This window comes from Malaclemys terrapin, chromosome 9 (genome assembly GCF_027887155.1).
Source record: "Malaclemys terrapin pileata isolate rMalTer1 chromosome 9, rMalTer1.hap1, whole genome shotgun sequence".
NCBI lineage: Eukaryota > Metazoa > Chordata > Testudines > Emydidae > Malaclemys > Malaclemys terrapin.
This window is the reverse complement of record NC_071513.1, coordinates 75,765,024-75,788,082: the sequence shown is the minus strand read 5'-3', so window position 1 is coordinate 75,788,082 and position 23,059 is coordinate 75,765,024.

Below are 23,059 nucleotides of genomic sequence, written 5' to 3'. Positions count from 1 at the left end.
TGAGTGAAGTTTAAAGTCAAAAATCTTACCACGATTATTCAGTTTTACTCTCCAGGCAGGTTCTGTATAATCACAAGGATAGATGCCAGAACAATGGCTCTTGATTGTATGTAATATGAGTCAACTCCCCAACAGCTTTGGTGAGGCAAGCAGCTGCAAAATGTCCATATTTCATGCATGTATTACACACTGTGCCTCTGGCTGGACAAGCAGCATCTCTTGGGATATGACTTTTTCCACACATTGTGCATGTAGGCTGGAATCTGTCCCTTTTAGCCTTGGGGTTCTCACTCCTTGCCTCAGGAGTTTTATGATAATGACTTTTAACATTCAAGCATCTGTTTACAGTTTGTAGGCTAGTTTCAGTTTTTTCAAGTTTGTCAAGTTGCTCTAGGTCTTGCTGTTTCACCAGTTCAGACTGTTTTGCTATTTGAATAGATGTGTGTAGGGTTAGGTCTCTCTCTAATTGGAGCGGCTATGCTATTAACCCAATAACCAACCTGATATTTTCATGTTTTGCATTCCCAAAAATCAGAGTTTTCAGTTTACGTATGCAGAGCTCTTATAAAACATTCAAAATTTTCTGCTGGTCCTTGAATTTTCTGGTGAAAATATGCTCTTTCATAAACCACATTTCTATGAGGTATAAAGTATGCATTCAACATAACTAGAACCGTTTAATAGTAATCTTTGTGACTGTCTTCAGTAAAGCCAATGGATTTAAAGATATGCTATGCTTGCTTCCCCATAACATAGCAGTTCTCAAACTGTGAGTCAGGATCCCAAAGTTTGTCGTGACCCCATATTAATGGGGTTGCCAGGCCTGGCTTAGACTTGTCGGGGCCCAGGGCTAAAGCTGAAGCCGGAGCACCACTGCCTGAGGCTGAAGCTTAAAGGCTTTAGCCCTGGGCGTCAGGACTCAGGTTACAGGCCCCTGCCTGAGACTGAAGTCCTTGGGCTTTGGCTTTGCTCTCCCCACCGCGCACACACACACACACACACATACACACACCCCTGAGTCTTGGGCTAGCTCAGGCTTTGGTCCCCCCTCCTGGGGTCATGAAGTAATTTTTATTGACGAAAGGAGGTCACAATGCAATGAAGTTTGCCAGAACATATATTAAAGACACATGTATATCTCCAGTTCCTTTGTGGAGTTTGGTATCAATGGGAAATCTTACAAGATATTGTTTCCAGTCTGTTCATTCTGAAGATTTGTTAAAGCTGAAGTTCTCTGGGGCATTGAAGAGTGGCATGTTGATAAGAGCCTGAAACCTTTGTTGTTTTGTTCCTCCTGTTCCTACATAAGAATGGCCATACTGGGTCAGACCAAAGGTCCATCCAGCCCAGTATCCTGTCTACTAACAGTGACCAATGCCAGGTGCTCCAGAGGAAGTGAACCTAACAGGTAATGATCAAGTGATCTCTCTCCTGCCATCCATCTCCACCCTCTGACAAACAGAGGGTAGGGATACCATTCCTTACCCATCCTGGCTAATAGCCATTAATGGACTTAACTTCCATGAATTTATCTAGTTCTCTTTTAAACCCTGTTATAGTCCTATATTTCACAACCTCCTCAGGCAAGGAGTTCCACAGGTTGACTGTGCGCCATGTGAAGAAGAACTTCCTTTTATTTGTTTTAAACCTGCAGCCCATTAATTTCATTTGGTGGCCTCTAGTTCTTATATTATGGGAACAAGTAAATAACTTTTCCTTATTCACTTTCTCCACACCACTCATGATTTTATATATCTATCATATCCCCCCTTAGTCTCCTCTTTTCCAAGCTGAAAAGTCCTAGCCTCTTTAATCTCTCCTCATATGGGACCCGTTCCAAACCTCTAATCATTTTAGTTGCCCTTCTCTGAACCTTTTCTAATGCCAGTATATCTTTTTTGAGATGAGGAGACCACATCTGTATGCAGTATTCAAGATGTGGGCGTACCATGGATTTATATAAGGGCAATAAGATACTCTCCATCATATTCTTTATCCCTTTTTTAATGATTCCTAACATCCTGTTTGCTTTTTTGACTGCCGCTGCACACTGCGTGGATGTCTTCAGAGAACTATCCACGATGACTCCAAGATCTCTTTCCTCATTAATTGTAGCTAAATTAGCCCCCATCATATTGTATTTATAGTAGGGGTTATTTTTTCCAATCTGCATTACTTTACATTTATCCACATTAAATTTCATTTGCCATTTTGTTGCCCAATCACTTAGTTTTGTGAGTTCTTTTTGAAGTTCTTCACAGTCTGCTTTGGTCTTAACTATCTTGAGCAGTTTAGTATCATCTACAAACTTTGCCACCTCACTGTGATAATTTCTCCAGATCATTTCTCCAGATCATTTATGAATAAGTTGAATAGGACTGGTCCTAGTACTGACCCTTGGGGAACATCACTAGTTACCCCTCTCCATTCTGAAAATTTACCATTTATTCCTACCTGTTGTTCCCTATCTTTTAACCAGTTCTCAATCCATGAAAGGATCTTCCCTCTTATCCCATGACAACTTAACTTATGTAAGAGCCTTTGGTGAGGGACCTCAAAGGCTTTCTGGAAATCTAAGTACACTATGTCCATTGGATCCCCCTTGTCCACATGTTTGTTGACCCTTTCAAAGAACTCTAATAGATTAGTAAGACATGATTTCCCTTTACAGAAACCATGTTGACTTTTGCCCAACAATTTATGTTCTTCTATGTGTCTGACAATTTTATTCTTTACTATTGTTTCAACTAATTTGACCGGTACTGACATTAGACTGACCGGTCTGTAATTGGCGGGATCACCTCTAGAGCCCTTTTTAAATATTGGTGTTACATTAGCTATCTTCCAGTCATTGGGTACAGAAACTGATTTAAAGGACAGGTTACAAACCATAGTTAATAGTTCCTCAATTTCACATTTGAGTTCTTTCAGAACTCTTGGGTGAATGCCATCTGGTCCTGGTGACTTGTTACTGTTAAGTTTATCAATTAATTCCAAAACCTCCTCTAGTGACACTTCAATCTGTGACAATTCCTCAGATTTGTCACCTACAAAAGGACAGCTCGGGTTTGGGAATCTCCTTAACATCCTCAGCCATGAAGATGGAAGAAAGAATTCATTTAGTTTCTCTGCAATGACTTCATCATTTTTAAGTGCTCCTTTTGTATCTCGATCGTCCAGAGGCCCCACTGGTTGTTTAGCAGGCTTCCTGCTTCTGATGTACTTAAAAAAACCATTTTGTTATTACCTTTTGAGTTTTTGGCTAGCTGTTCTTCAAACTCCTTTTTGGCTTTTCTTATTACATTTTTACACTTAATTTGGCAGTGTTTATGCTCCTTTCTATTTACCTCACTGGATTTGACTTCCACTTTTTAAAAGATGCCTTTTTATCTCTCACTGCTTCTTTTACGTGGTTGTTAAGCCACGGTGGCTCTTTTTTAGTTCTTTTACTTTTTTTTTAAATTTGGGGTATACATTTAATTTGGGTATCTATTATGGTGTCTTTGAAAAGTGTCCATGCAACTTGCAGGGATTTTCCTCTAGTCACTGTACCTTTTAAAATCTCCTCATTTTTGCATATTTCCCCTTTCTGAAATTAAATGCCATAGTGTTGGGCTGTTGAGGTGTTCTTCCCACCACAGGAATGTTAAATGTTATTATATCATGGTCACTATTTCCAAGCGGTCCTGTTATAGTTACCTCTTGGACCAGATCCTGCACTCCACTCAGGACTAAATCGAGAATTGCGTCTCCCCTTGTGGGTTCCTGTACCAACTGCTCCAAGAAATAGTCATTTAAAGCATCAAGAAATTTTGTCTCTGCATTTCATCCTGAGATGATGTACCCAATCAATATGGGGATAATTGAAATCCCCCACTATTACTGAGTTCTTCATTTTGATAGTCTCTCTAATCTCCCTTAGCATTTCATCGTCACTGTCGCTGTCCTGGTCAGGTGGTCGATAATAGATCCCTATGGTTATATTCTTATATGGAGATAGAGATTCTATGGAACATGTGGATTCATTTAAGATTTTAATTTCATTTGATTCTATATTTTCTTTCACATATAGTGCCACTCCTCCCCCCGCACGACCTGTTCTGTCCTTCCAATTTATTTTGTTCCCCAGAATGATTGTGTCCCATTGATTGTCCTCACTCCACCAGGTTTCTGTGATGCCTATTATATCAATATCCTCCTTTAACACGAGGCACTCTAGTTCACCCATCTTATTATTTAGACTTCTAGCGTTTGTGTACAAGCACTTTAAAAACTTGTCACTGTTTATTTGTCTGCCCTTTTCTGATGTGTCAGATTATTTTTTATGTAAATGTTTCTCATCTGATCTGGCCTATACTTTATCCTCTTCCATCCTCTCCTCCTGACTAAAACCTAGAGAATCTCTATTAATAGATTCTCCTCTAAGAGAAGTCTCTGTCCGATCCACGTGTTCCTCTGCAGCAATTGGCTTTCCCCATCTCTTAACATTAAAAACGTTGCAGAGCAGTTTTTAAACTAAGTGCCAGCAGTCTGGATCCACTTTGGTTTAGGTGGAGCCCATTCTTCCTGTATAGACTCCCCCATCCCAAAAGTGTCCCTGTTCTTAGTTAACCTCTGACACCATGTCAGGTTCTTCTGTACCAGATATGGACTGGTCACAGAACTTACTTATACACACCAGATGGGTTCATCATAACATCCTTTAATGCTCTCCCAAGTATGGCTGAGGTTAGTTTAAATAAGGTATTTTATACACAGTGCCATCTATTGGCTGGACAGTATAATACAGTTTGGCATTGCACTAAAATTGGCACTTCCCAGTTCATTTCAAGTATTCTATTCAGGTTTTCACACGGCCATCATCTTCATCACAACTGATCACTTTCCAGAAGTGCATTAAGCAATTTGTCAAATGTCTCTCTTCATCTGCCTGGGGAGAGAACTGTGTGTGGATTTTTTAATTTTAATTTAACAGTAAATATGTTTGCTCCCCTGTACACAACAGAATGCAGGAGATAGGGTTGCCAACTTTCTACTCACACAAAACTGAATACCCTTGCCCCACCCCTCCTCTGAGTCCCCACCCCTGCTTCCTCCTTCCCCCCTCCCTCTGTCGCTCACTCTCCCCACCCTCACTGACCCGCTCATTTTCACTGGGCTGTGGCAGGTGATTGGAGTACAGGAGTGGGGGGGGCAACTGGAGGTGCAGGCTCCGGGATGGGGCCAGAAATGTGGTGTTCAGGGTGTGTGGGGGGGGCTATGGGCTGAGGCAGTGGGTTGGGACACAGTGGGGGTGATGACTCTGGCTGAGGGTGTGCACTGAGGGATGAGGGGTTTGGAGTACAGGAGGGGACTCCGGGCTGGAGGGTGTAGACAAGGGGTTTGGAGTGTGGGAGGGGGATCCAGGATGAGGCAGGGGGTTGGGGTGGATGGGATCTGGGCTGGGGGTGCAGGATCTGGGGTGGGGCCAGAAATGAGGTGTTCAGGGTGCAGAAGGGGGCTCCAGGCTGGAGCAGGGGTGAGAGATTTGGGGTGCAGGAGGCTCCAGGGTGGGACTGAGGGGTTCAGAGGATGGGAGGGGGGATCGGGGCTGGGGCAGGGGGTTGGGGCATGGGAGGGGTGGTAAAGACTCTGGCTGAGGGTGCAGACTCTGGGGTGGGGCTGGGGATGAGGGGTTTGGGGTGCAGAGGGTGTTCCAGGCAGGGATCAAGGGGTTCAGAGGGCATGAGAGGGATTAGGGCTGGGGCAGGGGGTTGGGGTACAGGAGGGGGTTAGAGGTGCAGGCTCTGGGTGGCGCTTACATCAAGCAGCTCCTGGAAGCAGCGGCATTTTCCCCCTCTGGCTTCTATGCGGAAGCACAGCCAGGCAGCTCTGTGCGCTGCCCCGTCTTCAGGCCTCGCACCCTCAGCTCCCATTGGCCACAGTTCTTGGCTAATGGGAGCTGCAGAGCCAGCGCTTGGGGCAGGCGCAGTGTGCGGAGCCCCCTGGCTGCCCCTATGCATAGGAGCCCGCGGGGGGACAGGGACATGCCGCTGCTTCTAGGAGCTGCGCAGGGCCACAGCAGGCAGGGACTTTACCTTAGCCCTGCTGTGCCGCTGACTGGACTTTTAACGGACCGGTCAGCAGTGTTGCCAGAGGTCCTTTTTCAACTGGGCATTCCGGTTGAAAACCAGACACTTGGTAACCCTAGCAGGAGAGTATATGGCTCTGGCTACACATACTAGATATATAAATGAGGTGGAAGGATCAGTTGAATAGTCTTTTCTATACAGTATCATGTGCTTTGTTCCTTTATTACATATTACTGCATTTTAGTTTACTTGATCAAACTGTTGATCAGCACAGCTTTTCTTCCCTATCCATAAGCATACGGTTCTGTTGTTATGAAAAATCCACTCCTCCAAATAACATCCCTGGGATGTGACAGCATTCCACTGACAAACTGTAATTGTTAGTTTTCAAAAACAAGAGGCAGCCACACACCTGTTAGCCCTCCACCAGACCCATCTGCCAGTCATGCTGTTACTGTAAATTAAAATCTTAGTCTCAGTCTCTTGCATCTAATCTGACCACAGGTGAAGCAGGCAAAGATCAGATGTCAGCAAGGAGGGAAAAGCAAAATGCCTAGCAAGAGAAATAGTGGTTTTACCATGTGACCTGGAAATGCTCCAGAAAATCATGTGCCACAAAGCAAACATAAAAAAAAAAGTACTGAGGACGTTATAAATTATAACAGATCAGGACTATTAACCAATATATGTGGGTGGGTGTAGCACACTTGAAATACATGATGGTGTGGTATAAACATTTTTTTAGCATGAGTTTGGAATGGCAGCATTATTCACAAGGGTCAATATAGCACTACAGCATCATGAATTTTATATATGCTACATATTTTATAGAAAAACTATTTCAGAAATCTCTTTCATACAGAGTTTTGAATTTTATTAGTTATGAATCAACCATAAGCTCTGGCCTTCCACATGTGCTGAGTTACTTCCTTAGAGAAACTGGTTATACTTCTTGGCCAGCCTCTCTTTTAGGCCTTTACTCCAGACTTTCCATAGACTTCAGCTTCTCCCTGGAGAATCCCACTGGCAAGCTGTTGCTACTGGAGCTAACATTAAAATACCTCCTTATTGCAGCCACCCTGACACAGATCCGGCCTCTTTCCTGTTAAGGAAAGAATAGTTTGCATTTATACCCTTTCGTCTCAGGCCTACAATCCCCTGACTTGGAAGGGAATTAGCCATAGATGGGACCTGGGGCATGAACCCCTCTTGAAGGCCAAGTTCATTGTTAAGATATAACTACATACTGGCAGCAACGTACAAGGTATAGTCCACACTGTGGTATGTAGCTACACACAACAGTGAAAGGCTCAGGCAGGGGGAGGCAGTGGGACACTACACTGCAAAAAATAGTTGCATTGTCTTGGGAGGCACTGCTTGGGTGTGTAGAGAGCCATGTACTCTATAAACCCTAAGGGTTCAGGCGTGTCTTTACTCTATTCACCCAAGCTGTGCCTCACCATCTACACATCAATAGATCCAAAGCTCTTCACAATCTTTACTGCATTTATCCTCATAACAACCCCATGAGATAGGGAAGTTTCATTATTTTCCCATTTCATTATAATCCCATCTTTACAGATGGGAAATTTGGGTTTTGAAAGACTAAGTGACTAGATCAAGGTCACACAGAAAGTTTATGGTGGAGAAGGAAAGCAAACCCAGGTCTTCCAAGTCCTACACTAGTGCCCTAACTCCTGGACCATTCTTCATTGTCTATCTTGCAGCTCAGACCAGTGTAACATGTCCCATACCAGGGACAAGGGGCAGGAGAGAGAAGAAACTATTTCCACAAGTTGTTAAACAAAAAAAAAAAAAAAACCCTACCCCCCAAACTTAAACCTGTTCAGTGTTTGAAATCTGCTTAAACCCAGCAGAGATGGATTTGCCAGCTGAGTTGCATAACAACTAAAGTTTATCACACGGTTCCACAGTAATGTCCCCCAGGTTGCATAGATACGCCCTGTCCCGGAACAGCTGAGCAAAGCCACCTCCCTGCTTTTTCCCCCAGACATAACCAATTCCAAACAGTTGGGCCACTATGGAGCCTGGTTGTAGGTGATAAGAGGTTAATGCAGCCCTCCCTGATTTTATGGTATAGAGCAGTATTTAGCTCTTTAATACAAATAAATAAATAAATAAATATCTATATCACGTATCCCTTGGGAAAAAAATGAGACTGAACAACGTGATACCATTCTTTGTTTCACAAAATGAGGGGATTGGATGCATTTACTTACTGCTTAATCTTCCAGATGCTTTAGCGGGGAGTGGATAGGAATAAGACCTCAGTGGGGAATCCCAGATGCATCAGAATTCCACAGCATCTGGACCTGTGGAGTAAACAGATCAGATCACAATGTAATTTAATACTGAGGCTGTAGAGAGCCAAAATGGTTTAAATGAGAATGTAAATGCAGAATCACAAAATGATTTATGATTCCAAATTGGAAATACAGCCAAACTGAAGAGTAACATAGCTAGGTTCACTGGGGTTTGGATTTGAAGATACTGGACCAGCATATAGAAGAAATAAAGGACAACAGAAAAGTAGAGAATATCTTTCTAAAAATCTTTATATTTTAACCATGTTGAAAAGCTAAATTAATAATATGCTAATTTAAGTATGTTTACTTAAATTTGTGATTAGATCAGCTTGAATTAATTGAGGTACAATGTTAGAATAAATAATGCAGGTGATTTTTGCTCTAAGGCATGTGATCCCCTAATACAAACTTAAAATAAACTCACATATAAAATAAATATTAAAATTAGATGTTATTGAATAATATTCATGAAGTTTGACTGTTTCTGTCAATTATTTGTGCATTTTTCCCCAACCATTTGCCAGATATATAGATGGTGGAACAATAATCGTCAAATACATTATACAGTATATACATGTATATATGTGTTAATATTTTAGGATTTTTTCTGACTATTCAACCAACTCAAATTAAAATATTATCAAGATTGTGACTTATACTGACAAATACAAGAAAATGCAGGCCAAAGAAAGAAATTTACCACGTCATCCAATATATAGACCAAATGTGTTGAAATTTAAATAGTCAGCTCTCATTATGTGTTTCATGGTGATTAAGTTGATAAGGAATTGGTGGGACATCTGATACAGTTCTACTGTATTTCCTTGCTTTCGTAGGTTCACATTCACGCTGTTGTTACTTTAATGAAAGTTTTATGAGTCCAAAGCAAGTTTTTTTTTTTTTTTAAAGAAACTTTAACTAGGATGACCAGACAGCAAGTGTGAAAAATCGGGACAGGAGGTGGTGGTGGGGGTGGGGTGTAATAGGTGCCTATATAAGAAAAAAGCCCCAAAATCAGGCTGTCCCTATAAAATTGGGACATCTGGTCACCCTAACTTTAACAAATAACTATTACAGCATTTAATACATTCTTATTCTAAATCTCTTTAACCCCATGGCACTCTACATATGACCACTGACCACTGTAAGTTCTATTGGTACAGGGTTCATTATAAATCTAATCGGTATCCTGGATGACATAATAGATGTTAATGTTTGGAGGCTCATAAATTGCATAAGGGATTTATTGCATTGAGGAACTATAGAAAATAACCTCACTATTGACCACTTGTTTGCTTCTCTGAAAACCTACAAACAGTTTTATGCTTCAGCAGGATAGGTTGAAACAGATGCAATATAATAAAATAAAAGGTAAACAGATTAATTTTAATAACATACAATGCTATGTGTTATGGCTCATTAAACTATATTCATTACCAAGCTGGATCCATAGAAAGTTTCCTAGAGTTTTAACAATGTACCAGATGTCAGATGTTTTGCTCTGTCAGAAGCTGTTATCCTTTAGCCACTAGACATTTAGCATCAAACCTGGCTTAAAAAACAAATGAATCTGGTGCTACCAACCAATATTTCTAGTGAATGTTTGTCAGCATTAAATCATTAGAAAATAGGCTCTGTTTCATGTTGCAACTGCAGAGGTTTTGTAAGATAAAGGAGAGCACTGGCAGCATTGTTGGAAAGCATATATAATTTATCTTGCATCATGAATGTCTCTAACAAAGCCAAAGTTTAGCCTCATTTATACCAGTGCATCAACAGGGATGTTTTAGTGTAGCAGAATTGAATTTTGCTTTTCATCTTTTACATTCATAAACATTAAAATTCATGAAAACAGAAAATGGCAATAATGAACAACCCTCAAGGAAACATTTGTTAAACCTTTAGTGACACTTGGTGTGATGTAACTTGAGGTTTTTTTGTTTTTTTTTTTTTTGAAGACTTGACTACCCTCAGTATTCTTGAAATCAAATTCTGATACTAGAACTGTTGTCCCAAGAATGGCTCTATCATCCTCAATATGACACTATACTTCCATTCCTGGTTTGGTTTCAACATAAAATAAAATTGTGTTGTAAGCAGCAATTTCTTTCTTATATCTTAAATTACACTACTGCCTATTCAGACATTTTATAGTAATGTGTTAAATCCAAGCCTCGGCTGTGTCAGTGGTGCTAAACAAACAACAACAATTACAGTGATAAATTCCTAATGACTAAGTTTATCTTTAACAGCACCTTGGGAAAAATGGGAAAGGATTGTTGACCTAAATCATTTAGGGTAGTATTTTCAAAAGAGTTTCTTATTGGCCTAACTCTGCTCCTCTGCCCCTATTAAAGTCAATGGGAACAGAGCTAAGGTAGCACACTTACCTTCTAAAATCCCACCCTTAAATATGAAATTAGATATGCGTGGAAGGAACTGTTATTTTATTAAACTATGAATACATCCATAAAGAACATATTAGATGGCTGAATTCTTAACTTGGGGGTGTAGTCAATACATACAAACCACTCAAGCTCTACTTTCACAGAGCTGGATGTTGGGCTTAGTTTACATAGTATTACAGGACATAGCAACCGCAGATAGTCACATATATCAAATTTTCTGCGCATCAGGGTTGGCTGATCCTAAGGATGGTCAATCCTAGTATAGAAGGGTAGGAGGGTACTCAGACCAACTCCTTGGGCAACTGCTGTTAGTGCTGATGTGGGAGAAAAACAGGCATATGGCTACCCCACTTATGTAGAAGTTCTATGCAGATCCTCCTCACTTGCCTCTAACTAGGGTCACAACAGTAACCCCTGTGTAGCTATTGCAAAGGGTAGAGATGAGACCAAGATCAGGGACTTCCTCATTCACCTCATAATTGCTGGGAGTGGGTATTTTCAGTCCAAAGGATCCTGGACCCTTTTGAGGCTAACAGCTTCATTGCAGAGCTGTGGTATTTTTCAGAAACTCTTTCAGTGGGGTCAGGTATCCCCATTAAACAAACAGAGGGAACTTACTTGCTCCTTCCCCCATGTGGAACTGGCCCACCATCTCTGTGCTGACAGGTCAAGCTGATGTCTCTCTACTTATCAGCTGGTCGAGTAGAGTCATGGATTCCACTCCTTATGATAGAGCAGCCTCCTCTACCCCTCTGGATTTGTCTGCTAAGAGTGTGGGGCCTGGCAGATCACAGAATAAACAGCTTCCTAAGCATCTTTGGCTTGAGACTAAAAACGTGCTTGGTGTTTAATATGGTGTTCACATTCCTTTGTTAGTACTTTCCCAAGGAACTACCACACATTGTTAATGAATCCAATAGTCACTTCAATAGTCTAAACATTAACTTAAATAGCTCATTGAGTCTATCTAAACAAATAATTGATTATCTGGAGTCCTATTCCATTATTTGTGGCAGCACTAATGATTTTAGACTTTCCCCAATTTTCATTGAAAAGATTTGTGATGTGCTCCTGCATATCAATCTAATAAAAGCACAAAAGCTGATAACCTAGAACTTAAGCTACCGTAATTACTTAGTTGCCAGAGCCAATGCCGGTCCCATTTCCTGATTATACAGCTTTTGTCTTGTGACTGGTGAACCACTTTCATTTTAGAAGTGATCCAAGATCACTCCATTATATCAATGTGGGATTAAATTCAACCAGAATCAATGTGACCCTGATTCAGTTCTGTTGGTGCCTCCTACAATCAATGGCAACGAGCGGTCATTATACTTTGTGTTAGTGTTAAAACATCCTATAAAGTTTTAGGACACAACAGTCTACTACTTTTGTCTTTTTTCATGTTTCCAAGAATAAATGTATGACAATAAACTAGCATCAGTATACTGCAGTGTCTCAGGTAATTGATAGACTTCCTGAAATAATGCACTAAAATTCAGGATCAAATTTTGGCCTCTGTTGTACTTGGGTAAATCCAAAGAAGCAAATACACTTCCTCTGAATTTGCATGGATTTACTCTGGAATTATAGGGGCATACCATTGCTTGGATCGCTATTATGGGAAGTAAATCAGGTTTAATGCCTCCACACAAGGTAAACATCTGCATAGTGTTTAGCTAGCAGGGATCTTCCCTGATACCAGCCACGCGGTGCGGTGGGGGGAAGGGTTAAAGCAGTCATCCCAGAGAAAAGGATGAGGGGGGGTTAGTTTGGTTTCTGCTGCTGCACGTTAACACGAAAACCGCAACCCTAAATGGACAACTCAACGGGCTTTGCTTGGTATGGGAAAGGAGGGCGCTGCTGTTACGAAGGTTGCAGAAGCCGAAAGACTATGGCTTACCATGGCCGCCTGCATGCCAAATTCTGTTGCCCGGCGTGTTAGAGATCAAACACTAAAGCCACAGGCACTCAATATAAAATCCAAAAAATGACCTTGTACCGAAATCACATGTGCTGTGTAATGTGAATAGTGTTGTTCACCATTGTTCTGTAAAATGTATCTTTTAAAATACTTCTCTCCCTTTTTTTTCCTTCTGCAGCTGCAAATGTTTCAAGCCTCCCTCCTCCGTCCCAAAGGCTATCTCAGATAAGGTGACGAAAAAAACGCACTCACAATGAAATGTTCTCTGAGCTCATGCAGGCATCCTGCACTGAAAGAGCTCAGCAGAAAGTGTGGAGGGACACAATAGCACAGGACAGGAAAGTGGCCAGTGAACATGAGGAGAGATTGTGGCAGGAAGATCAGAGGAGGCAGGATGCAACGCTGGGACTACTGCGGGAACAAACGGACGTGATACGGTGTCTGGTGGAAGTTCAGGAACGTAAGCTGGAGAGACTGCCACTGCAGCCCCTGTTTAATCAGCCTCCCTCCTCCCCAAGTTCCATAGCCGCCTCCTCACCCAGATGCCCAAGAACGCATGGGGGAGGCTCTGGGCACTCAACCACTCCACCCCAGTGGATAGAAGGCTGTCATTCAACAAGTATAGAAGTGGTCTTTTCCTTCCCTCCTCCCACATCCCACCCAGGCTACCTTGTGAGTTATCTCCCTATTTTTATAATCAAATAAAGAATACATGGTTTTTAAACAATACTGACTTTATTTCCAAGCTGTGATCGAAGGGGGGAGGGCGGTTGGCTTACAGGGAATTAGAGTCAACTAAGTGGGCGGGTTTTCACCAAAGAGAAACAAATAGAACTGTCACATGGTACCCTGGTCAGTCATGAAACTGGTTTTCAAAGCTTCTCTGATGCGCAGCACTTCCTGATGTGCTCTTCTAATCGCCCTGGTGTCTGGCTGCGCATAATTAGTGGCCAGGCGATTTGCCTCAATCTCCCACCCCGCCATAAACGTCTCCCCCTTACTATCACAGAGATTGTGGAGCACACAGCAAGCAGCAATAACAATGGGGATATTGGTTTCGCTGAGGTCTGAGCGAGTCAGTAAACTGCACCAGCGACCCTTCAAACGTCCACTCTACCACCATTCTGCACTTGCTCAGCCTATAGTTGAACAGCTCCTGACTACTGTCCAGGATGCCTCTGTACGGCTTCATGAGCCAGGGCATTAAGGGGTAGGCTGGGTCCCCAAAGATAACTATAAGCATTTCAACATCCCTAACAGTTATTTTCTGGTCTGGGAAGTAAATCCCTTCCTGCAGCCATTTAAACAGACCAGAGTTCCTGAAGACACGAGTGTCATGAACCTTTCCCGGCCATCCCACGTTGATGTTGGTGAAACATCCCTTGAGATCCACCAGTGCTTGCAGCACCATTGAAAAATACCCCTTGCAGTTTATGTACTGGCTGCCTTGGTGGTCTGGTCCCAAGATAGGGATAAGAGTTCCGTCTATCACCCTACCACAGTTAGAAAATCCCATTGCAGCAAAGCCATCTACTATGACCTGCACATTTCCCAGAGTCACTGCCTTTGATAGCAGCAGCTCAGTGATCGCATTGGCTACTAGCATGACAGCAACCCCCACAGTAGATTTGCCCTCTCCAAATTGATTCCTGACTGACCGGTAACTCTCTGGCATTGCAAGCTTTCACAGGGCTATCGCCACTCGCTTGTGAACTGTGAGGGCCGCTCTCATCTTGGTATTCTTGTGGTTCAGGGCAGGGGAAAGCAAGTCAAAGTTCCATGAAAGTGCCCTTACACATGCAAAAGTTCCGGAGCCACTGGGAATCATCCCAGACCTGCAACACTATGTGATCCCACCAGTCTGTGCTTGTTTCCCGGGCCCAGAATCGGCATTCCACAGCATGAACCTGCTCCATTAACACCACGATGTCCACATTGCCGGGGCCCGTGCTTTGAGAGATGTCTGTGTCCATGTCCTCATCACTCTCGTCACCATGCTGCCGTCACCTCCTTGCCTGTTTTTTCAGCTTCTGGTTCTGCATAAACTGCACAATAATGAGCGAGGTGTTTACAATGCTCACAACTGCCGCGGTGAGCTGAACGGGCTCCATGCTTGCTGTGCTATCGTGGCTGCTTGGGCAATCCAGGGAAAAGGGCGTAAAATGATTGTCTGCCGTTGCTTTCACAGAGGGAGGGTTGACTGACGACATTTACCCATAACCACCCGCAACAAATTTTTGGCCCCATCAGGCATTGGGAGCTCAACCCAGAATTCCAATGGGCAGCGGGTACTGTGGGATAGCTACCACAGTGCACTGCTCAGAATGTCGACGCTTGCCACAGTACTATGGATGCACACCGCCGAATTAATGTGCTTAGTGTGGACGCATGCACTCGACTTTATACAATCTGTTCCCAAAAATCGACTTCTGTAACATTGGAGTAATTTCATAGTGTAGACATACCGTAAGAGGCTAATTAATTAAGATGAGCAATTATCAGCAGGAGGAAAAAAAACATTTGTAGTGATAATCAAGATGGCCTATTTCAGACAGTTGACAAGAGGTGTGAAGATACTTAACATGACTGAGTCATTACACAGATTGACTCTATTTCCCCATGTTAAGTATCTCATACCTCGTATCAAGATGAAAGGATACATAAATAAATAGCAATACCACCAGCACCAAGCTCTTATATAGCACTTTTGTCATCAGCAAAGCTCAGAGGTCAGTGTTGTTATCCCCAGTTTACAGATGGGGAAATGGGTACAGGGATGTGAAGTGACTTGCCCATGGTCAGACCAGTGGAAAAGCCGGGAACTCAGTCCCAGGCCAGTACTCTATTCTCTAAGCCACACATTGTCCCCAAACGTGTCTGGTGAAGTTCCTCTCTGACTGTATTAATTTTGCGTCCCCTGCAATCCACAGATTTAGGACTGCCCTTTAAGGGGATTATGGGGACAGCTGAAGCTCAGGAGGTGTGCTTGTAAGTAGGTCTGTATTGAAGCCACACTGCCAGGGAGCTGTTGTGAGAGGGTGCTGTTGGAATAGAGTTGGTGCAGAATCATAGGGCCTCCATACACCTGGCTCTGTCCTTCCAGTGGCCTCCCAGGTTCCACAACGATCTGGGGGGGTTGTGGGTCAGCCACAGAGTGGAGGATGAAGGAGAAATGCACAAGTCCACCACCTGAATGAACCTGTGGGGCACATTTCCATGTGGAAAACTTCTCAGATGTCTTCTCCCTTCACCCCATCCTGTGTGTGAGGGTAGAGGAGACCTCTCTATTTTGCCTTTTTACACTTTCTTTAATCTACTGTAGCAGATTCTTTATTGTCATGGAAACAAAACCATTGTAATAATCTTACGTCATTTTAGCCCTCAATTGAGGAAACAGTTCTAAAGATCCTATTGTACCACAATTTGTTAAACAGTTCTGACTTATGCAAATTGATTTATTTTATTGCTCAGCACATGTGCTGTTTAAAATTAATTGTCATTCATGACAAACAGTAACTCTTTCAGTGCCACATGACGCCAGTGACATTGTCTCTGTACTTACACATGGGGCAAATGCTCTAACTTAAAGCAAAGCTGCAGAGTGATGTGACCCAGCATTTTATCTGGCAGTGAAGACAATCATGTCAAATAAAAAGTTAATGGAATTTTTGGACTTAGAAACAATTATCCAATCTGAACACACAGATAATATATTGGAAACACATTATATGGTATTTTCAGTGCAAATACAGTTACCTAATGTATAATATTCTAAATAGTTTTTGTATAGTTGGATGCTGTGAAGTCTTCACAGATAAGCCTGATTACACCCAGGGAACAAGCAGGTTCCTCAAGCAACAGCATTCCTTTCTGCGCAAGATTATTCCTCTTGTTCAGGGCCGTGTTATTGGGACATAGGAACTGCCATAGTGGATCAGATCAACGTCCATCTAGTCCAGTATCCTGTCTGACACTGGCCAACACCAGATGCTTCAGAAGGAGGAGTGGGAATCTTGCAGTGGGCAGATGCAAAAAAGTTCACACAGAACAACATCAATTGATCATTTATGATTGAATTTTTTTTCTGCTTAGTTGTCATAATGCTAAAATAAATCATTATGAGTGAAATCCTGGCTCACTGAAGTCAATGGCAAAACTCCCATGGATTTCAACGGGGCCTGGATTTTACCCTATAAATCTCAGCTATAACATAATTACCAAATTCAGGGGATTCAACAGCCTCCTCCCACATGGAAAGCTGTGAGAGGGGACATTTTACAAGCAAGTCTCTGGAAATAATCATGGAGTTTCCCTCATGGAAATTCCCTCGTCCCATTAGGTGAGTGTGATTTACTCACCTACAGAAAATCAGCCTCCCTGCCATGATCCATGGGAAGTCAAGGCCATCTGTGTGGAGCCCTTGTAGCTGTTCTGCGGTCCAGAGGCTTCCTCCAAAGCTCCCACAATGTACTTCCAATTGTACCCTGGAGTCAGCCTCTCTGGCCATGGCTTCCCCTGCATCCACACAAGTGCTTCCAATCTCAGACTGCAGTAACTTTTCCATGTGAGCTCCCTGAGTTTAGAAGAGGGACAGTGTGCACCCCCCCATACCTGGCTCTGCCACCAAACTACCCACTCTAATACCCTGGCCCATCCTGACTCCAGACTCTTTGCAGAACTTGGACCACATGTGGAGGGCTCCATCAGGTCTGGGGATGGGAAATGGTGCCACAGAGGCACACAGTGCCACTGTTCAGTGTGCAGAAGGGGATATCATGGCATGGAGGGGCCCTCCATGTGGAGACCTGGGGGGAAATGGTCAGGGCTGGGCCAGTATAGTTTATGAGTTATTAAGTACACTATTTTTAATCCGAGTGACCTGATTTGCTTCTGTATAGTCAGCAGAAGTGCATTAGCTTAATTAATCTGCCCTACTTAAACAGAGTTAATTATGAGAAACACGCACTAAAACCAGTGTCACAAACAAGAGCTGTTTACACGATAAGCTACAGCGTGTACTTTCAATGTGCCACAAAATTATTTTCAATGGTTTTGTATTCCAGGCACCAGAGTCTGGAAGTCTGATATTGATCCAATTACTATAGCAAGGTAGTAACAACTCACAAAACCGATTCAACCTAACCTAGGGATCTCCCTCTCAATAATATCAATGAATTATATTGACATATCAACTAGAGGAAAAGACTCCTGTAGCAAAGTTGCCACCCCAACACACCCTCCTAGCTGGATCTGCCATTGTGTAGACCTGACTTCACATAAGTAACTTGCTTCATTTCTTAATGGCCCTGACTGAAAAGGTGAATTGAAGCTCAAGTTGCAAACAGGGGCTGAATGAGCAGTACACAGGAGTCAGGATGTCTGTGCAAGCTAAGATAAGCAGGAACACCCTCATGCAAGGGACAACGGACAAGAAAAATGTGCAATGTAAAGATCAGATTCCATATGAACAGCACATGGATACAGCATGCTGTACAGAGACTGGTTCCTGAAAAGTAACCACACCAATTATGAAGCATCTGATGCAAAGTATAGTTAACAATGTAATGTGTAGATGTATATAAAGGAAGAGTTTTTCAGTATAACTTTGGACGCATGGTACACCTTATACTCACCCTGTATGCTAGTCCAATCAACTCAGCATAGCTTTGCTCTGTGCCAAATAAAGGAACCTGAGTGATGAAATCTGGAGTCGACCTGAGTTTTTTGGATCCCAGAGAACTGGATGAAGAGTTCTCCCAGAACTGGACAAGGTGTTCTGTATTAGCCAAGTGGTAAAGGTCTTGGAGGAAACCTCAACACATTGCACCACCCTTCCCTCAGTTTTCCCCACTGTATGTTGGCCAACTCCAGCTATAAGAGAATCCTGGCCCTCTGGCTAGACCACTTTTCAGAGTCCTGTTCCTTCTGGGGCCACAGAGTCCTTTACAAAAGTCCAACAGAAATGGAAACAAAAACTAATCCTTCAGCCCAGGTAGTCTCATATGGCAGCCACCTTGTCAGTAGGTGTGCCTCTACTGCTTTAGACTGTCCTGCCTACCCACCGGCTTCTGTGCCTTGATTAACCCCACAGTCCAGGGGCTGGCACATTTCTCTCCTCACTCGGTGTTAGGCTGCCTGTCCAGGCCCCTGTCTCCAGTCCAGTTTCCACCTCACCCCAGAGAATCTTGCCTGCTCTGTTTCTCAGGCTGCTTCCCAGACAGCAGGAAAACTCCACCTCCTCTCCTCTCCATCCCCTCGCCATCTGGGTTCACCAAGCTCTTTGGGGAGGGGGAAGCCCCTAGCTGGGTGTTCTAATTAGGCCTAGCAAATCCGCCAAGTGCACCCAGGCTGGTTAATTAGCCCACACTAACCCTTTCAGGATCTGGGGTGGGGGGGTAAACACCCCATCACAACTCCAACAGAAATAATGTAAGTGGGTAGGGTTACCATTCGTCCGGATTCCCCCGGACATGTCCGGCTTTTTCGGGTTAAAAATAGCGTCCGGGGGGAATTTGTCAATGTCCGGACTTCCCCTTCCCCCCCTTGCAGAGCGTGCGCGCTGCTTACAGAGCAGCCGGGGCTCCCAGAGCCAGAGCCCTTCCTGCACTTCTCTCCTGAAACTTGACACCACTCCCCTCCTCCCCCTCCCTCCCTGCATTCACAGATCGCTGGTCTGGAGCTCCGACCCTGCTGCCCTCCCCCGCTGCCGAGCGCGCTGCTCTGCAGCACAGTAAGGGGGCCGGGGGCCAGAGAAGCGGCAGGGAGGTTCTGGGGGGGTGGGGGGGTAGTCAAGAGACAGGGAGCAGGGGGAAGGGTTGGATGGGTCAGGGAGTTCGGGGGGGGGGCTGTCTGGGGTTTGGGGGTGTAAGGTTTTGGGCAGTCAGGGTACAGGTGGGGGGGTCTCAGGAGGGGGCAGTTAGGGGACAAGGAGCGGGGGGAGTGTTTGGGAGTTCTGGGGGGGTCTGTCTGGGGGTTGGGGGTGTAAGGTTTTGGGCAGTCAGGGTACAGGTGTGGGGGGGTTTCAGGAGGGGGCAGTTAGGGGACAAGGAACAGGGAGGCTTAGGTAGGGGGTGGGGTTCTGGAGGGCAGTTAGGAGCAGGGGTCCCAGGAGGAGGCAGTCAGGGGACAAGGAGCGGGGGGGGGGGGTCGGGAGTTCGGGGCAGGCTTTCTGGGGGAGGGTGGATAAGGTTTTGGGCAGTCAGGGTACAGGTAGGAGGTAGGGTCCTGGGGGACAGTTGGGGGGGGTCTTAGGAAGGGGCAGTTAGGGGATAAGGAACAGGGAGGCTTAGGTAGGGGGTGGGGTTCTGGAGGGTAGTTAGGAGCAGGGGTCCCAGGAGGGGGCAGTCAGGGGACAGGGAGCAGAGGGGTTTAGATGGGTCAGGAGTTCTGCGGGGGGCTGTCAGGGGGTGGGGGTGTGGATAAGGGTTGGGGCAGTCAGGGGACAGGTAGGGGGTAGGGTCCTAGGGGGCCAGTTAGGATGTGGGGAAGGTCTCAGGAGGAGGCAGTCAGGGGACAAGAGGCAGGGAGGCTTAGGGAGGGGGTGGAGTCTTGGGGGGCAGTCAGGGGACAAGGAGTGGGGGGGAGGGTTGGGGGTTCTGAGGGGGCAGGAAGTGGGAGGGAGTGGAAGGGGCAGGGGCGGGGCTAGGACAGGACGGGGGCGGGGCTAGGACAGGGGCGGGGCTAGGGCGGGGCTCCTCCCGTCCTCTTTTTTGATTGTTGAAATATGGTAACCCTATAAGTGGGTGAAGCAGAAATAACCTGTATTTCCCTTATTACATTTTCAGTTTTCCTGAGAGCTTCCTGCCAGATCCTGAGTGCCAGCTCATTTCACTGAAAACACTAAGCACTGTTCAGGCTTAGTACTCTGAGTGTCTCCTGTCCTAGCAGTGAACTATGGCATCCCACTAGTATTTAGTACACCCACAGGTTAGAATAATCTATTGAGATTACTATACAGCTGCTGGCAGACTTGTAGGTTAAGTATTTGCATTGAAACCCATTTCTATATTCTAGGTGAACTAACACAAAAAAACAAATTTTAAGAGCAACATAAACTGACCTCCAGCAAGGTAGGGATAAGGAGCTAATGTTCAAAGCTACTAGTCCATTAGAAATAAGGGAGAATTCACAATCACAACACTACCTAAAAAAGTAATTCCAAACACATGACCTTGAAAACTCTTCTTGCTGTTAATGGATTAACATGTAGTTTCCCCAACCTCAAATGAAGCTTAATTTTCATAAGTCACACATAATGAAAGCCTTGTAACCTCACTAGAGAGGAAAAAACTAATTTGCATCTTATTGCAACTTAATGTCATTTAATATCCAATACCTTTCTGGCCAAGATGTACTGAACAGTTTGTAAATAATTGTATACTGGCAGCACACTGTGCTCAAGAGGGTGTGAATGCAAATTGTATAACCTCCTTGCTGATCAGTGAACAATAATTTTAAGCATGCCAAGAAGATTATGAAAATCAAACCAGACACTAATATCTCTAATCAGAAGTTTGGGCCCAATTCCGATCTCAGTTACACCAGTGTAGATCAGCAGTAACTTTAGTCAGAATCGATCATTTGGTTTCATCAACATTCCATATATCCCCCTTCGCCAGCACCCCAGTGTACTTTCAGTTAGGTACTTGCTTTGCATACTGAACCCTGGACCTGAATTTACTTAACTAATTAGCACATTGGGTGCCATGCCAGCAGCAGGTATCACACAGAGTTTAGTACTTGTGCAGCTCTGATTATCCTTTCTTATTATAAACCACACTATCCTTTGTTATGTTCATCCACTGAAAAGTGACAGAGCCTGTCTTCAGATTTTGAATTTGATATGAGGACAGCATAACATGGAAAAGTGTTCTCGGAATATGCACTCTCTTCATTTCAAAGGATGGAGGCCTACCTGCATTTAATTAAGGTATAGCCGGCCTACATTGATTCAAGGAGTACTGATGGCATGCGATGGTTTAAATTGGATCTAGGTAGAAACAAAAATGGTGCTCAAATATTTTTGCAAATAAAAGCATTGCATTTGATTTGTTACAATTCATGGGGTGAAAGTATTTTTTTATTTGAGAGTATTTATTTGTGAGGATCACTGACTATTCATTTAATTTATCATGCTGATTAACTGTCCAAAATTGCATTACAGAAGTTCATTGTTTATTATCTCTCAGTCTGCTTTAAAACTTTCTGTCATCCAATCAGGGAGCAGATGTAACATCATCCTGTGACTTGGTCCTGAAAACACAACAAATGACAAATGGACAAAGTGAACATTTTGTGAACAATTTTGACGTTGTCAATTTAGATATTGTTGGAAAATACTTATGAACAACAAATACACTGGCAAAAATAATAGGGAATAGAATTTAATGCACAGGACTGGGCATTACTTCTTCCCCAGTCTGTGTGTGTGAATGAGAGACTCAGTTGTCACCCATCAACAATTCTAAGTCCACCAATTGGAATCTTACTCCTTCTCCAGGACAAACCATTCACTTTCTTTCACAGTGAGAGTGAAACAGCCATATTTAGTTCAACTGCATCAGTTAGCTTGTGCCCCTGCAATAAGACCTACATAGTTATTTCGAAGTCCAAAAAGCATCCAGTCAACTCAATGAATCACAAAATTCCATGGTTCCCTGACATGCAGTGCCATACCACACCCACCCACTACCCAGATAATAATTTGCCTCTATGGAACTGAGGGTGAGATAATTATGGCAGTGAGAGCAGAGCAGGAAGAAACTCCACTTTTAGACAGTACTAGCTACACTCTGTCACTCACAGGCCAATTCCAGCTCCTTTTAAAAGGCCCTGGGATGGAGCAATGGAAACCCCTTAGGATGCAAAGGGATGTCACTGGCCAGTGGGTGCTAAAGTACCACCCAAGAGCAGGTTCACCTGCTTGTCTCTGTCCCACAAGCCAGAGCTGGTTGGCTGGCACCCCTTATTAAAGTGTCAACCCTGTTCATTTCCAAATCACATTTTGATTTCCTAATATAAAACTCTCAAGAGCTCATGTAGCACTTACATTTCTATAATCCATGCTTAATACTCAGACCCCCACCTTCCATTCTGGAAACATTGTACTTTTTTTAAGAAGGAAAACTGAAGCAGCCATATGACACAAAACGTTCTTTTATTTGGAAAAACAAACCCAATAAGAATTCTATTCCTCAACAACAGACTTCCTTAAATAGAAGTATTCAAAAGAAAGAAAATCAGAAAGACACATCTATGGACAGCAATCAGCCATTTTGTCCAAAAAAAAAAATCCCTTTGATTCTTTATTCCTCTGAACCACTCTCCCTG